The sequence below is a fragment of the Ursus americanus genome, chromosome X (assembly GCF_024610735.1).
Source record: "Ursus americanus isolate L20-20 chromosome X, mUrsAme1.1.p, whole genome shotgun sequence".
Lineage (NCBI taxonomy): Eukaryota > Metazoa > Chordata > Mammalia > Carnivora > Ursidae > Ursus > Ursus americanus.
The window spans coordinates 9,840,473-9,850,041 of record NC_142164.1 but is presented as its reverse complement, the minus strand read 5'-3'; the positions used below and the strand labels follow the sequence as shown (position 1 = coordinate 9,850,041).

General features: G+C 38.1%; 1 pseudogene; it reads right to left on the bottom strand.

Moving 5' to 3' along the window:
- Positions 1–205: 205 nt before the first annotated feature.
- On the bottom strand, positions 206–662 carry LOC148106819 (large ribosomal subunit protein uL23 pseudogene; annotated as a pseudogene).
- Between the last annotated feature and the right edge of the window lie 8,907 nt (positions 663–9,569).

Below are 9,569 nucleotides of genomic sequence, written 5' to 3'. Positions count from 1 at the left end.
GAAATGCACAAGGATATTTGAAAGAGTATTCCATAAACAACATAGGGTTTTTGGCTTCCATGATTCAAAGTTTCTCTTTAATTGAGTCTCACAGATTAATGGAGTTTTTGAAGTTACTTGAATAAAATTATTCCTGTCCCAACAAACCATTTTTTATTTTGATGGTGAAAACAATCAGATTTAGGTTTAGCCAGCTGGACTCAGTTTAGATGATCCCGATTTTGTCGGCAACATCCAGAGCATCATAGTCAGGAGTCAGTCAAACATATACCATCTTCTCTCCATCGGGCCTGATCAGGGTGTTGGCCTTGGCCACAGCAATGTCATAGAGCTTCCTCACAGACTGTTTAATCCGGTGCTTGTTGGCCTTGATATCCACAATGAACACAAGTGTGGTGATGTCTTATGTTTTCTTCATGGTTGAATGAGGAGTGGGGGGGGGGGGGACTTGATGGCATAGTGGTCAAGCTTGTTCCTCCTGGGGGTGCTCTTTCAAGTATATTAGGGCTGCCTTCTGAGACAAAGTGTCAGAATGTAGGTGATGCGTGGATCTTCCCTTGTGTGTGACTGTGGATGCCTTTCAGCACCACTTTCTTGGCCTTCAAAGCCTCCGCTTTGGCTCTCAGAGGGCCAGGAGCGTCCTTCTTCACCATTGGTGCCATCTTTGTGAAAGACCACTTGAACTCCTACAATATGATTTGACAATAGAACAAAGACTCCATTGTTTTAGAACAAAGACTCTATTGTTTCCCCAATGTGGATAAAATTCAATATGTAGATTCATTATGAATAGGAAAATGCTTAAAAACTTTCATCTTTACAAGAACCTTAATGTTTCTGAGCCTCCTTTACTAGCCAGGGTCTCAATACTATTCAAGTTACAGAAGAAAATGGGAACAATTCTCCCTTTCCATATAATAGCTACCACTTATTGAGGACTATATACCAGTCACTGTGCTAAGTGCTCTTCCTTTATTGTAATATCTAATCCTCTACGACAATTTTATGAAATAGATACTATTAACATGCTACGGATGAAAAATCTAACTGAAAAAGAGTAAGTAACTTAACCAACACCACACATTCTAGATGGTGAAGTTGTGACTTGAATCAAAATCTAATTTGGCCCGTTTTCTTTGCATTTCAATAAAATCTTACAATTCCAGAACCTTTCTATAAATGTACTTAAATCATGTAATAAATGGATAGACTCCTAGGGCTTCCTTGCCAGTTATACCTTAAGAAAAACCAATTGAATCAGCCTAAGTTCTACTATCAATTTTCAAAATAATGTCCTTCACTAGTGGTGGAATGAAATTTATGATGGTATCTGAAAGACAAAAGGAAATACTTCTGAGGTCGGATGATGTAGGGTCTAACTAAATCCTAACAAATTAACAGCTGCTGGGGGTTCTACGACAAATCCAAATCAGATGTAAATATTTATAGTGCATTTATTTTACTGATCCAATTAGCAAAAATGTAACCGTTACATTGTGATGTAGCTATTATTTTTCCTTTGTTAGGTAATTTTGTAATTTAATGATAGAACTCTGAATGGGAATTGGAAATCTTGAGTTCCATGTGGAGTTCTAATACAGGATATCAAGTAAATCACAGGCTCTCTGAATTTCAACTGTTTCTAATGGATGGTGGAAAATCTGGTGAGAGGAATGTCAATGCTTCTGAAATGCTCTCAAGGGAGCAGGTTTTATAAAAATATTTTCTTATATCATTATTACTCATGGCCATTCCAACTTTGGTTTTTCTGCCCCTGTAACCCTTATTTTGGTATCACACAAGACTTTGTGAAACATACTTGATGATGCACGGGGTAATGTTGGGTTTCAAGCTGTTAAATTTTAGAGCACTTTCTGAGAATTATCACCAATTAACACCTCTTTTCAGGAAGAATGCTTCATTAATTCCCTAATCAGTTAAATAGCATCTTCCTCTGAACAAAGATCAAATAGGCATATATACCAACAGTTCTTCACTTAGATCAGTTTTATTTATTTTTACTGGTGGTATTACAATTAACATGTAGGAATGTCGGGGAAAGAAATTTTCCAGACACGAACCTATTATTCATAAAGTTAATTCTAGTTCACTTTATAAAACATGTCTACAGAAATCTGCTATTGAGAATAGCATGCTGCAGAATTAGGCATAATGGGATTAACTACTTACCTGGATGGCAATTATAATTATCTCCCTTTTATAAATATATTTCACTAGCTTAATACACCTGTGGTGTATTCCTCACTATTGCTACATATCCCACGTATATTGGACAAAATTGGACACCTGTACTGTCACTGACCACTGCAGCCAGGAAAGCTAGTGCTGGCAATTTAATATTTTTTGAAGATTTTATTTATTTATTTATTTATTTGAGAGAAAGAGAGAGAGAGAGACCGAGCAGGGGGAGGAGCAGAGGGAGAAGGCCAGGCAGACTCCCTGCCGAGTATAGAGATGAACTCGCAGAGATGGACTAGGAGCTTGATTTCACAACCCCCAAGATCAGGACATGAGCCAAAATCAAAGAGTCAGGGGCTTAACCAATTTAGCCACCAAAGCACCCCAAGTGATGGCAAGTTTATACTGGCTCTTCTATGTTACTATATAACATGGATGGTGCTATAGGATGGGGATACAGCAATGAATAAAACACAGTCCCTAGAGTCGATAATAGTGTAACAACTTTGTATGATGGCAAGGTGGTAACTAGACTTACGGTGGTGGTCATTTCATAATGTATATAAATATCAGATCACTACGTTGTATACCTGAAACTCATACCATATTGTATGTCAATTATTCTTCAGTTACAAAGACACGGTCCTTGGGGCACCTGGGTGGCGCAGTCGTTAAGCGTCTGCTTTTGGCTCAGAGCGTGATCCCGGCGTAATGGGATCGAGCCCTACATCAGGCTCCTCTGCTATGAGCCTGCTTCTTCCTCTCCCACTCCCCCTGCTTGTGTTCCCTCTCTTGCTGGCTGTCTCTATCTCTGTCAAATAAATAAATAAATAAAATCTTTAAAAAAAAAAAAAAAAAACAAAGACACAGTCCTTACCCTCATGAAACTTAAAATATGGGAACTGAGAAAATGAATAATCATTGTATGTGCCTGTGAAAATTCTGAAGGAAAAAGGATGGAACTCTTGTATTCAAATTTCAACGTGCAAATTACCGAGGGAGAAATTTTAGACAGCTCCCAGTATATAAATTCACATTTCAGTAAATCATGGAAGTGGAAGATGAAGTGTAAGAATAAAAAATGGAATTAGATGAAGCAGGAAGGATTCAAAGATAGGTGAAGAACCTCAGGTTTATAATGGTACCTGCAAACCAAGAAACAAAACTGGAAACAGACAACATAATACGTAATACAAACAACATAAATTCAGACAACAAACTAGTGGTGGCAAGAAGGGAGGGGGTGTGGCTGAAATAGGTGAAAGCGATTAAAAAGAACTAATTTTCACATGCATAAGTCACGGGTATGAAAGGTGCAGCATGGGGAATAGTCAATATTAATGGCATTGTATAGTAACAGACAGTGACTGCACTTATCATGCTAAGCATAGCTAAATTTATAGTGTTGCCCAATCACCATATTGTGCACCTGAAACTAATATAAATACAGCAGTGTATGTCAACTATACTTCAATAATAAACAGGGTCGTCTGGGTGGCTCAGTTAGTTAAGCAACTGCCTTCGGCTCAGGTCAAGAGCTCAGGGTCCTGGACTCGAGCCCCGTATCAGGCTCCCTACTCAGCGAGAAGCCTGCTTCTCCCTCTCCCTTTGCCCCTCCCTCCACTGGTGCTCTCTCTGGAGCTCTCTCAAATAAATAAATAAATAAATCTTTAAAAACTAACAATAATAATAAACAGTTCACATTGCATTCAAAAAAGGGTACTCGCCTAGCAGATTTGAGGAGGCCTCTCAAATCCCCCTACTCAAATGCATATGAAAAGGCTTTTAAAATGCATAAAAACTCAAAACAACACTAAAACATAAGATTAATGGGCAAAGAATGATCACACTTATAGGACTTCTCACCATGTATAAGGCAGATGGACTGAGACTTAAAAACAATAAAACCTACCCAAGTTTTACCTCATGAAATAGAGTCTGCTTAAATGTGCTTACTAGTGAAAGACCCTTCTTCCCCCACCAATGACTGAGCTTTGGTCAGAATCACGGGGTTTGTACAACCAGCATGTTGGGCCACATCACTTTATTACACAGAAAAAATATTTGAGGTAATAAAGAACAGAATGAATCCATCACGTAAATACAGCAGTCAAACACACGTTTGAGATACTCAAGTCTGAATGCAGAAGAAAAGGCCAGAGGCAAAAAACGATAGAGAAGATACATACATACATACATACATACATCAGAGAACAGAGATCTATTACACAGATTCTCTACTTTAAGTTTTTTTTAAAAAAGGACCAGGTGAGGGGTGCCTGGGTGGCATAGTCGGTTAAGCGTCCAACTCTTGGTTTTGGCTCAGGTCCCGATCTCAGGGTTGTGAGATTGAGCCCTGCATCGGACTCAGCGCTCAGACTGGAGCCTGCTTAAGATTCTCTTCTCCCTAGTTCCCTTCCCCCATCTCTCTCTCTCTCTAATAAATAAATAAATCTCTAAAAACAAAAAAGGACCAGGTGAAATGGGAATTAATAAACAATCAATAAATAAAATAAACACAATCCAAGGGGCACCTGGGTGGCTGAGTTGGATCAAGCTCTGCATTAGGGGGGCGCCTGGGTGGCACAGCGGTTAAGCGTCTGCCTCCGGCTCAGGGCGTGATCCCGGCGTTATGGGATCGAGCCCCATATCAGGCTCTTCGGCTATGAGCCTGCTTCTTCCTCTCCCACTCCCCCTGCTTGTGTTCCCTCTCTCTCTGGCTGTCTCTATCTCTGTCGAATAAATAAATAAAATCTTTAAAAAAAAAAAAAAAAGCTCTGCATTGGGTTCCCTGCTCGGCGGGGAGTCTGCTTCTCCCTCTCTTTGCCCCTCCCCCCTGCTTGTGGCCTCTCTCTCTCTCTCTCTCTTTCTCTGTCTCAAATAAATAAACGGAATCTTTAAGAAAGAAAAAAAGAACACAATCTGAGTAGAAAACTTCCTAAAGTCACAAAAATAAGCACCAAAAACCAAAAAACACAGAGTACAGAGATTGAAATATTTAATCAAGTTTCAGGCAAAATCAGTGTAAAAAGGTCTACACCTAAACAAATCTTGACACGAAGTTGCAATTGAAATGCTTGAAGCAAAAAAGAAAAAAAAGAAGTTTGCTCACAGTTGGACATAAATTAGGCTGGCCTCACATCTGCCTCAACAATATGAAATGACAGCAGCAGCTAGGGATGTTTCCATACAGGCTGAAAATCAAACTTCGTGATCCAAGAATGAAATACACAGTTGTAGTCCATTACTGAGGGGACAAGAATAGTATGTTCAGATATAGAAGTGCTCAGAAATCATGCTCCTCATACACACACTGGAGAAAAGACAACAGAAACGCAAAGATGTGCTATCCCTGACCCAAAGGTAGAACAAAATGAAGAGCTCAAATACTGGAGAATAAGGACTTGAAAAGGGCTGATAGTGAGCTCCAAAGTTGGTAAATAAGGAGAAAAATCTAGATTGATGCAAATTTTTTTAAAAATTAGGTATGGGGCGCCTGGGTGGCTCAGTCATTAGGCATCTGCCTTCGGCTCAGGGCGTGATCCCGGCGTTCTGGGATCGAGCCCCACATCGGGCTCCTCTGCTGGAGGCCTGCTTCTTCCTCTCCCACTCCCCCTGCTTGTGTTCCCTCTCTCTCTCCGTCAAATAAATAAATAAAATCTTTAAAAAAAATAAAATAAAATAAAAAATAAAAAATAAATAAAAATTAGGTATAAATGTGAAACACTATTCTTGATCATATAGGATATAGAACAACTGAACTTCCCATACAGTAGCAAATAACACTAACAAAGGCCAAGGATAGACTTTGTTTTTAAAGATCACGTATTACAGCATATGGAAAATCCCTAAAGTATAAAATGCATAAATACAAAAGCACAATATCTGACCACAATAGACCAAAATGGAATAAAATTATAAATAAATACAAATTTAAATTACAGTAATGCTAGTCCCTGAAAATTTTGAATCACATATCTGCATAGTGCCTGATTTGAAGACGGACTTTTAACAGCAATTCTATGTATCCTCTTTAAAACATAATCACAGTGATGACGGATAAGTCTATGACCTTGATGATGGTGATTTCATGGGTATATACTTATCTCCAAACTCATCAAGTTGTATAGCTTAAATAAGTACAGCTTTTTACATGTCAGTAAACCTCAATAAAGTGATTTTCAAAAATAACCAGAGAGAACACCAAATTAAAACACATGATCCAACCATAATTTAAATCAAAGAAAAATTTATAATATAACATTTTATGTAAGGATGTTTGTTCTCATCATTCCTATTTAATGTTGAATGGGGACCTTAGCCTATGTAATCCATCAAGAAAAGAAATAAAAGTCATAAAAAAAGGTGGTCAAAGTGTCTTTATTGACAGACACGATTGTTTATGTAGAAAATCCTAATGAATGTATAAAACGTCCACTAGAAATAAGTGAAATTAGCAAGATTACTGGATACAAAGTAAATACCAAAACAACAACAACAACAACAATCAATTGTATTTCTCTATACTAGAATCAAACATTTACAAAACTACAAAGCTTTACTCAAAAGAAATTGAAGTAGATGAAGATAAATGGAAAGATCCACTATGATCAAACATCGGAAGATTCGATATTAAAATATCAATTCCAACATTTTGGGGTAAACAGAAATTGACAAGGTAACACTAAAATTTATATGGAAAAACAAAATAATATAGGTAAAACAATCTTGAAAAGAAGAATAAATTTGGAGGAATATCTACTCTCATTTCAAGACTATAAAGCTACAATGATCAAGAAGGTTAAACACACAGATCACTAAAACAGAATACGGAATTCAGAAAGAGAGTCACATATATGGTCATTTTCAACAATTGTGCCAAGAAAATTCAATGGAGAAATAAACAATTTTTTTCATCAAATGCTTCTAAAACAATAAAAGTATAGAGAAAACAGAAACTCTAATCCCTACTTCAAAACCCCTCTCCCTATATATATATATATATTCTGAAAAACGATGTGTACCAAGAATCTGATGAGCCTTTTTACAAAAGTTGTAAAAAGTTTGAAACAAACAAAAAAATAAAACAGATACTCCATGATTCTATTCAAATGAAGGTCGAGAAGAAACAAAACTAAGTGATGATGAAAGAGACTACAGAAGTGGTTGCCTCTGAGAGTTACTAGAAGGGAACCTAAGGAAAATTTCTGTAGTGGTAGGGATAGGTCTTGATTTAGGTGATCACTGCTTGGGTGTATACATTTTTCATTAACTCATCAAATCATACCCTTACGATCTATGCATTTCACCAAATGTAAATTTTACCTTCATCAAAAAATAAAATGAAATGGGGTGCCTGGGCGGCTCAGTTGGTTAAGCATCCAACTCTTGGTTTTGGCTCAGATCATGATCTCAGGGTCCAGAGATGGAGCCCCAGGTCAGGCTCTCAGCTCTGCAGGGGGTCTGCTTGAGATTCTTTCCCTCTCCCTCTGCCCCTCCCCCTCTGCTCATGCAAGTTCTCTCTCAAATAAATAAACCTAGGAAATAAAATAAAAGGAAATATAAATTAATGAATTATCAAATAATAAAGACAGACTATCTGATGATTGTCATGTCCACAAATCTTTTAAAATACCATTTCAATAGATATATACTATCCCATGATTTATTTAATCATTTCTCTTATTGAAGAAATAGGATTTTAAAAGATTTTTGGACATAATGGATATTAGATTGATATATTGTATATAAATCTGTACATTTTTAATTACTCTATTGGTGTATATTTTGTAAGTGGATAACTGGAATTGCTAGATAGAATAATATGCACATTTTCCATTTCCTTCACCATTTGTCAACTAGGTTTTAGGACAGTGCCCGTCTAGATGCCAAGGGCGTTGAGACTGGTCCCCTATCCAAAGAGGGGAAGGGCAGAACACAAACATGAATCAGTGTGTATCGTGTGACTCCAGAATAAAGCTGAACAAGGTAAATACTTTTTATTATTTCCTAACTCCATTCCGGGGTTCTTCTCATAAAGACACTACTTTGCATGCAAGTGGGAGAGATTTAGGTTATTGTATTGGGACTTATGATGCAGGATGAATAATGAGGGAGGTCTTAAAATTTCTGTGCATAGGACTTCATATTCATGGTACACCCATTTGTACGTGAAAAATAAATTATGGATGTTTGTCAGATTTGTGTTTGATCTCCTAAGCAGACGTTTGAAAGTTTTGCATTTGGTTACAGTTTGTGTAGTATGTCCAGGCTGCATTCAGTCACAGAAGTAAATTCACTTGAAAAAGCTATCTTCGCCTTACTCCTATTCTCTTACACTTAAAAGACACATATGTAGAGACCAATTCAGTGTTGAATTTTTGGAAGACCGGAGGAAGGACCTGTGATCTCCCGACACCCAAATGCATTCCAATTCTAGCGTTCCCTAGCTCAGTCACTGTCTTAACCACCTGGCTGGTGGCTCAAGCTGGAAACCAGCCTACTCTACACCCAGAACTCTACCTGTCAGCCTACACCACGTGTACATGACCTCCAGTGATCCCACAGCCATTTCCAGTTACAGCCCCATTTCTCAATTCCCATTCATAGCAAAACTTATTGAAGGCTGTCTATTCTCATTGCTACAAAATCCGCACCTCTGCTTTTCACCTCAAAGGATTCTAATCAGAATTCTACCTGATAACTTTCGTATTCCCATATTGCAACATTCCTTTCTCGGTTTCTAAGTTATTCAAACCTATCAGTAGCGCCTGGCTCACAAAATCACTGCACTGATAAAGCTGCTTTCTTTTTGGCTCTGAGAAAACAAGTATGTATGATTATATTCGTTTGATAGGGCTGCCGAGTAAAACACTAGGTAGCTTAAACAACAGATATTTGTTTTTCACCATCTGACAGCTAAAAGCCCAAGATCAGTGGTACCTGGGTGGCTCAGTCAGTTAGCAGCCGGCTCTTGATTTCAGTTCAGGTCATGATGTCAGGGCCCTCCGATCAATCCGTGCATGGGGCTCCACACTCAATGGGGAGTCTGCTTGGCATTCTCTCTCTGCTCCAACCCCTCCTCCTATTCTCTCTTTCTCTCAAATAAATAAATAAATCTTTAAAAAAAAAAAAAAAAGCCCAAGATCAAGGTATCAGCGGGTTTGTCGTTCCTGAGGTCTCCCTCTTGGCTTCCAAACTGCCATCTTCTGGCTGCATCCTCAGCTTCTCGCTGTATTGGATTAGGACCCAACTTAACAGCCTCATTTTAATGTAATCACCTCCTTAAATGTCTTCTCTTCAAATACAGTCATGGTCTGAGGTACTAGGGGTTAGGGCATCAACATATGAATTTTGGGAGGTGATAATTC